The sequence below is a fragment of the Artemia franciscana genome, chromosome 9, assembly GCF_032884065.1.
Source record: "Artemia franciscana chromosome 9, ASM3288406v1, whole genome shotgun sequence".
NCBI lineage: Eukaryota > Metazoa > Arthropoda > Branchiopoda > Anostraca > Artemiidae > Artemia > Artemia franciscana.
In genome coordinates this window covers 1,797,640-1,805,507 of record NC_088871.1, presented here as the reverse complement: position 1 = coordinate 1,805,507, position 7,868 = coordinate 1,797,640, and the positions used below count along the sequence as shown (strand labels likewise).

At 35.3% G+C, this 7,868-nt stretch overlaps 1 protein-coding gene across 2 annotated transcripts in view; it reads left to right on the top strand.

The window, feature by feature from the left end:
• Positions 1 to 7,868, top strand: part of LOC136030872 (alpha-crystallin B chain-like) — a 49,332-nt gene that overhangs the window by 39,359 nt on the left and 2,105 nt on the right. The window lies entirely within an intron of this gene.

Genomic DNA, 7,868 nt, shown 5'->3' with positions numbered 1-7,868 from the left:
CGTTAAAAATTAAAATATCAGAAATTATTCTGTATATAAAAGATGCTGTCCCCTCCTCCGTATATCAAAGGGGCTGTCCTTTAATTAGCATAGGAAGATTTTTTAAAGTTATAAAAAATACTTTTGCTTAAAGAGCGAGGTGTTGAGCATGAGATAGCTCCTTTCATATACGGAATATTTTTTTTCCGTTTTAAGTTTTAATGTCGCTCTTTACTTTCAGCTGAATAAACTTGTTCTTTAAAATTTAATTCCTGATAGTTTTCAAGTAATTCTGAGAAATCTGGCTCCACATCTACGGAAAAAAACCTCCCTACGGAAAAATCCTTTAGACAATTCATTCCCGGTGATAATTAATCCCGGACAATTACCTTTAACCTCTCCACACTTATAATTGAGTCGTAAAGAGAAAGTAAGGCAAATAAAAGGAATTTCGTGTTTGAATTCTGGCATATTCCCCCAGTGTAAAAATTTCCCCAGAAACATCCCTACCCATGAAGAATGTTCCCCGTGGGAAATTCGCCATCAGGAAATTCACCCCCCCCCCTACACGTAAAAATGTATCCACACTTCCCAATAACAACTACTATGCGTAGGCAATGAACAAATTTTATAACTTGAAGACCTTTCCCCAGGGATGTGGGGGATCATGTTATCTCCAAAGGCATAGTTTTGGATCTTTCAACTATGCTGAATAAAATGGCCCTCTCAAAATTTTGATCGGACGATTTTGGGGAAAAGGGGCACAGGAGGGGGGAATATTTTCCGTCCAATATTTTTGGTCACTTATAAAGAGTACTATACTTTTAATGTCTGTTCAAATAAGCCCTCTCCCGATGTTCTAGGACAATTGTTTTGATGCGATCAACCTGAAAAAAATGCAATATAAAAAATAAAATAAACACGCATCCGTGATCTTTCTTCTGGCAAAAATACAAATTCCGCATTTTTGCAAATGGGAGCTTGAAATTTCTACAAGAAGGTTCTCTGATACGCCGAATTTGATGTTATGATTTTCATTAAGATTCGATGGCTTTTAGAGGGTGTTTGCCCCCTTTTCAAAAATCCGGTGAGTTTTCTCAGGCTCGTAGTCTTTGATGGGTCTTACTTGATGAATATTTGGATGAATAAATTTGGAATCAGTATAATAAGCTGATTCTTTTGATATATCTATTGATATCAAAATTTAGTTTTTTAGAGATGACTCTAGTTTTGCCAACCCATATGCTGCAATTGGTTTGGTTGCATTGATTAGTGAAGTTTGAGTTATGAATGGACCTTTGTCTCGGTTTATTCTGAATCAGAACTAAAAATTTACCCCCCCCCCGTTCTTTACAGCTAGCTATTAAATTGTTTTTGTTTAGAAATTGTTCCATTTTTATTTTGGGTAGCCTTGACAAGCACTTATTGTTCTTGGAAACTAAGTTTCTAGGTCAGAAAAGAATAATAGGTACGGTGTTTAAAAGTCACCGTGCTCCTGAAAATTGAGGGCGAGAATCCCAGCAATTTTATTTCCTTAGCATCAGGAACCATTGGAATTGACATTCAAAACAGTCATGGCGTATCACAAAATTTGTTGGCAGTACTTACTGGAGTCTAGAATGTTGTTGAATGGCTATGTTCCAAGTTCCATTCCTTGTTTTTTTCTAACGAGGAGTAACTCTTACTTTATTAACTGACAAAAGATATGTTGATCACTTGCACTTTAGATTGATGAGGATTAATACTGCCAAAATGATAGAAGAAGACATTATGAAAGACAGAAATGTTGACTGAAATAAACACTGGAACACTGGTAGGGAGTAATCCATATGATTTTAGCATCAATATAAATAATATTTGAAAGATATGCTAAATATGAAACTGAAACTATACATTGCTCTCGTTTATAGCTCATTTATTTTTTATTTATTGAAACACCGTCAAAACAATATACAACAAGACGGAGCACTTAAGAAAAAAGGAGAAAAGAAACAAACTACAATAACTAAACTGGCAAGAAAAAAAACAAAATCAGAATCCCAAAACACAAAATAAAATGCGAATAAAATCACTGAATGTTTAGATGATATAAGTTTATATATTAGTTAGTTTAGATACGCCTCGCGGGATTGGGCAGCTCTAAAGTACCTAATAATCCGTCTAACAGATATTAGGTCAAAAGTTACAATGAAAACAATAATTGCATAGATGTTAGTTTTGTTAACCACGCCTCATGGGGTCAGTGTGCCTAATCCACACATCATCCTTTACTTGTGTTAACTGTTTAATTTAAAAGAATAGACTTATTTCTTTGGTGGGTAACCCTGCTAGGAAACGATTCCAAATGAGGTTCTAGAGAAGGTGTTTCTGAAGTTGTCTGCCCAAGACGTTTACTACTGCAGATAAATTAAGGCGAGCTGTATGCCTTTAGTAGTGGTGTGCCAAAAAAGTTATTGAAGTCCTGGTGTTAGGCAGAGAATTGTGTTTAATAATAGGTGCTAGTGACAGACCAGAAATAAAAAAAAAACATGTATTTTGTAGAACAAGTACTCTGTCGTAATTAAGGTGGATCGATTCCATTTTTTTCCTATCTGAAACAATACTCAATATCTTTCTCAGGAATTGATATTTCTTTAATGAGCAACTCCATGTATATATTCCTAAACAAGGCCAAAAATATATACGAAGTTTTTTTTTCAAAAATAAAATTTGTAATTAAATAAAAAAATAAACCGTCACACGCACTCTGATTTCTAAAAAGCTCTTTTTCAAGATAATAGAAATAAATGAAAATATAAATGATATATAGTTTGGAGCAGATTAGTTATCCAAATTAAACGTACGATCCGGATTTTATTTATGTCATCGGATTTATTGAAAAACCTGTGTTTGCGTTTTTTCGAAAGCGGCCTTGGTTGACACCACAAACTTTATTTTTGGTCAGATTACGACTTATAAAGCCAATAATACTCAGGGGGAGTTTAATAGTCTTTAAGTGTATTTTTAAACAAAATATTGACGTTTTTACGTCAATATTAATTAATATTATCAATATAAATTAATATTAATAGAATGAGTTATGTGTTTCCTTTGTTTTTTTCAATGGCTAACCCCGATTTCATCAATACCTTATATCTAACGCAACTTCGACAAACAGGTTGGATCGATTTGACATGCGGAAGTCTATTCCTAATGGGGTTGTTTTATTACGGCTTGACTTACTGCTTCGTTGACGGCTGCAAAGAAATATAAATATGGTAATCTTTATAGAGATCTAATAGATGACTTAATTGAAAGGAGCCGACGTTGACCCCCACTCCCCACAGCTGATTGGTCTCCAATAATTTTCGACTTATAAAGAAGGACTATAACTCTCAATTTCTGATGTAAAAAAAAACCTTCAAATTTTCTATGAGCATCGGGTTGAGGAAGAGGCAGTCCCCCTCCTCTACGGGAAGCTTGTTTTGGGTTAAATGTTACCCTTTACTTTTATAATAACAGCGTAGAATAGAAATACTCCCAGAAACCAAGAGGGATTAAATATCAACTTCACATTTTGATGTGTTTTTCAAATTTTTTACCGCTCCTCCCCATGAAAAAAAAACCCACCCGAAAAATTTTGGGTTACGGCCTCGGGATCATACATCACTCTCTACCTCCATCCCCATAGCTCTCCCTTAGAACTAATTCTGTATCAAACAGTTCGTGCTGTCAGTGATGAGCGATTTACTATCATTATCTGAAAAACAATCAGAATTTGAGTTTTTAAAAAATGAGTTTTCTCAACTGAAAGGAGCAAGATTAAAACTCGAAACGAATGGATATTATTCCATATGCGAATGGGGAACCCCCCACCTTCTCAGTACCTGGCCCTTTACCCTAAAGTTTATCTATTTGTTCCAATTTCTTAAGAAAAGCTTCTGAAAACCAAGAGTCTTTCCATTAGAATAGAAAGCCCCTTAAAAAATGCTAAAAACTTTAGTGTAAAGAGCAAGATATTGAGGAGAAGGGCAACTCCTTTATAAAGGAAATAATTTCTGCTCATTTTGAGTTTTAATGTTGTTCCTTACTTTCAGTTGAAAAAAACTTGTTTTTCAAATTTAACTTATATGAAGGCTGAATGAGAGCTGGGATGTTTTGGCATTAAAATGCATCCTTTGAGGCATCTCCCTCCTTTCTTAACTATGAAATAATCAGAGAAGTTCATTGTAGAAGTTTAAATTCCTTTTGAAGTTTTGTAATCAATCCACTGCTTACAGACAGTATTTGTTATTGGGAAACTTACGAAAATGAGTTTTCTGTAGGGGGGGGGAGAGTTGTTCGGAGAATTTTGACTAGGGAGAAATTTTTTTTGAAGAATTTCCTGTCAGCGGGATCAAATTGTTCGGTAAGATTTTTCTGTGGAATTTTTCTGTGGTAAGATTTTTCTTACCACATCGGTCAGATTCGGTAAGAACCGGTAAGATTTTTCTGTGGAAGGGTAATTTCAAAAAAGGTGCTGCAAAGTGACAACCCCGTTTTTATTGAATGTTTTAGGCATTTATTTTAACCCTTTATTGACTTGAAGTGATTTGCTTAACAATGCAGTGGTCTATTACTAATAAGGGGTTGTAGATTTTCTCTAGGGAAGAGATTAAGATACCAAAGGGATTACGTTTCAGTGGCCTAATTTTCTAAGCCTCAGTTGAAAGTTAAAAAAGTTTTTTGAGACTTCTTGTCTAATTTTTTCAGTTTCCATGTATATTATCAATTCATGCCCTTATTATAGGTACTGGCGCGGGGATGGGGCGAGGGGTTGGGCAATGTCCTTGCATTAGTCACCTGACCTTAATTTTTTCCAATGAGCCCTCTCCCTATCTTCTAGGACCCTTGGTTTGATATAATTATCCCTGAAAAATACTTCGGCCATTGAGAATTATTTTGCTATCCTACCACCTTCTACACAAAGATTTACCTCATGTCCTCAATAATATATCACTCTATTATGAAACAAATAACTTTGGTTAAATAAAGCATTAAAATAAACGCCAGACATATGTCTATGCAATAAGAAGGGAGGTCACCTTGCAGCATTCTTTCTCATAACTCTACTTTTTAAAACAATAAAAAACTTTAGTGTAAAGAGCGGGGCGTTTCAATTGCCTAATAATAAAAGAGGACGTTTCAATTGCCTAATTTTCTAAGCCTCACCGAGCCTTCAGATGAAAACTAAATGAGTTTTTTGGGACTTGCTGTCTAGTTCCCACGTGTACATTAAGTCTACACCCTATTATTGGCTCTGAGGCGGGGTGGAGGGGGAGTAGCATAGATGAATTAAAATAAACGCCAGAAACATTTTTGTGCAATAAGAAGGGACTTGTCATTTTGCAACATCTTTGTGGACACTAGCCACAGTTTCCAAGGAAAAATCTTGCCAGAAAATTCTATCCCCGCTGAGAATTTCCCCTGGACAATTCCGCCGTAACATTATCCCCATATGTAAAATTGTGCATGCAGGGAAGAAAAAAGACAAATGAATAAAATGTTGTAGAAGAATTTAGGATAATTCTTCGAAAAAGGTTTACCCCATTGGACAATTCCTCCAGATAACCCCCCCCCCGGCAAAAAAATCACCCGCGAAAAATGTCCGAATGTTTTCCAATAATATATAGTTATCTGTAAACAATGGACAAATAGCAGAAATCAGGAAGGCACTTAAACTTAAACAACGGGGTTTTCAGATAGTTTTGTAGTTACTGAGGGAGGGAGGTTCTCATAGTTCGCATTTTAATGTCATAACATCCCAGCTCTCACTGAGCCTTCAGGTAAATTACATTCAAAAATACAAGTTTTTTCAACTTAAATTAAGGAGCAAGCTCTCATTGAGCCTTCAGATAAATACAGAATGAGCTCTATAGGAGAGACGAGGGGAGGACGGAGGTAAAAAAAATGATGTATAATCCCCAGGGCTGTAAACAGGATTTTGATTTTTGGGGAAGGGTAAAAAAAGAGAATTTAAAATATGTATCAAAAATTTTAAATTTATCCTGAACTCCCTTTTGATTTATTGGAATATTTCTGGTCTATGCTCTTATTACCAAAGTAAAGAATAACATTATTCGATTGAATAAGTAGAATTTATTACATTTAGGAGGGAGACTATCCCTTCCTAATCCCCGCCTCCAAATCCTGGTTACAGAAACTTCGGAGGGTGTTCATTACATCAGAAATTGAGAGCTCTAGTCTTTTTTGTAAGTCGAAAGTGATTGGAGACCAGTCAACCACGAGGAGTATTTTCTTGGAAAGGGGGCAAATATCTAGACCTAAATCTATATGTATGCAAGCACTGTGGAAAAAAGGAAGATTTACGGTTGTTTAAACGTAACACCCACGTGGTTGTAAGTATTGGCAGTCACAGGATTTTTCGGATGACTGTTAGAATTTGCGCGGGAAAAGTTAGTAGATTCGCCTTAAGATCCTCTAAAATGAAAACACTTCGAGAAATGCTATTTCTTTCTTGTTTTTCCCCATTTAAATTTTGCAGAAAAAAGATAGTCTCTGCTCTATACACAAAAAAGAATTATATGAGAATTATATAAACGCCAAAAAAATAAAATGAAAAATAAAATAAATAGAAAACAATATATATTAGTTTTACATCCAGGAAATATTTACTGCTTAAATATATTTACCAATAATCTCTGAATGTCGTAGGTAACAGGTCAGCGTTTGACCTTCAAAGGATAATTTCTGGAAAAAATCGATGAGAATGGACCCTCAATCCTCGGTATGACAGCATGCAATTGGATAATCGGAGATTCTCTCGAAAGTTAATTCAGTGTATTCATGGATTGACTGAACAATATTTGATCAATTGTTGATCAATGTTGAACAATTGTTTGATCATTTTTGTATTTACAACTGTGTTCCTTTCCACGTAGCTATAACAAGCTGTTGCTGGTAATTTAAGCAACAACCAGTACAGCAAAACACGCCTACAATTTTTTAGAATGATCAATTGCTAATTAAAAAACTAGGAATACAAAAACAATGTTTTTTTAAATATATCAATTCTAGAATTTAAATAATTGATACTGAATGAATCTCAATTCAATTCCCTCTGAGCCTAATTTGAATTATCGAGCGGCATTTATTTTATTTGTTTTGAGTAGTTCTTATGGGTAATGTCAATGACTTCAAGGAGTTTCATACCACCGTCATGTTTTTCACCATATGCGAAATGAAAATTGTTTGACAAAACTGCAATTAGTATTCGAATCGAGCAGTTAGACCTGGAGGCATAGAACCATGGACACCTTGGGTGCCCATATTTGACTTTAGGACAAAACAGGATCTTTACTCTTACAACCAGCGCTGTCAAAACACTGTTTCTGCATAAGCTTCAAACCGGCGACGCTGATCTCCGCTTTGTGCTCCTTCAGCCAAGAAGTGCAACGGGGGGCTGGGGGCAAGCCATCCTGTGTTTTCGCACATCCTTCCCGCTTATCTTCCCCAGATTTATCCAGGTTCTGGGGACACTTTCCAGACACTTTTTTCATTGAGGAAACACTTCCCTCGTTCCCCTTCAGAAAATCCCCCTCCTTCTACAAATAAAATTGTACACTGAAAAATATAGAAGAACGTTTGTCCTGTACATGGTTGATATGTTAAGTAATGGAATCCCCGCGACCCAACTCTCATATTACCTTCCAGTTGTTTAACGTCTTTTTTGCTTTCTTTTTTCTGAGCTTTCTTTTATAGTCTCTCTCTCCTTTTTAAAATTTTGTTTTGTATTTTTTAGTAACGAGACTAAATTTTACACTTGTGTTTTGATTCGGGTTATTCCCTTTTAATCCTAGAATTTTTAATTGTTTCTGACATTTTTTATAACCTCCTTCATTATTTGAAAA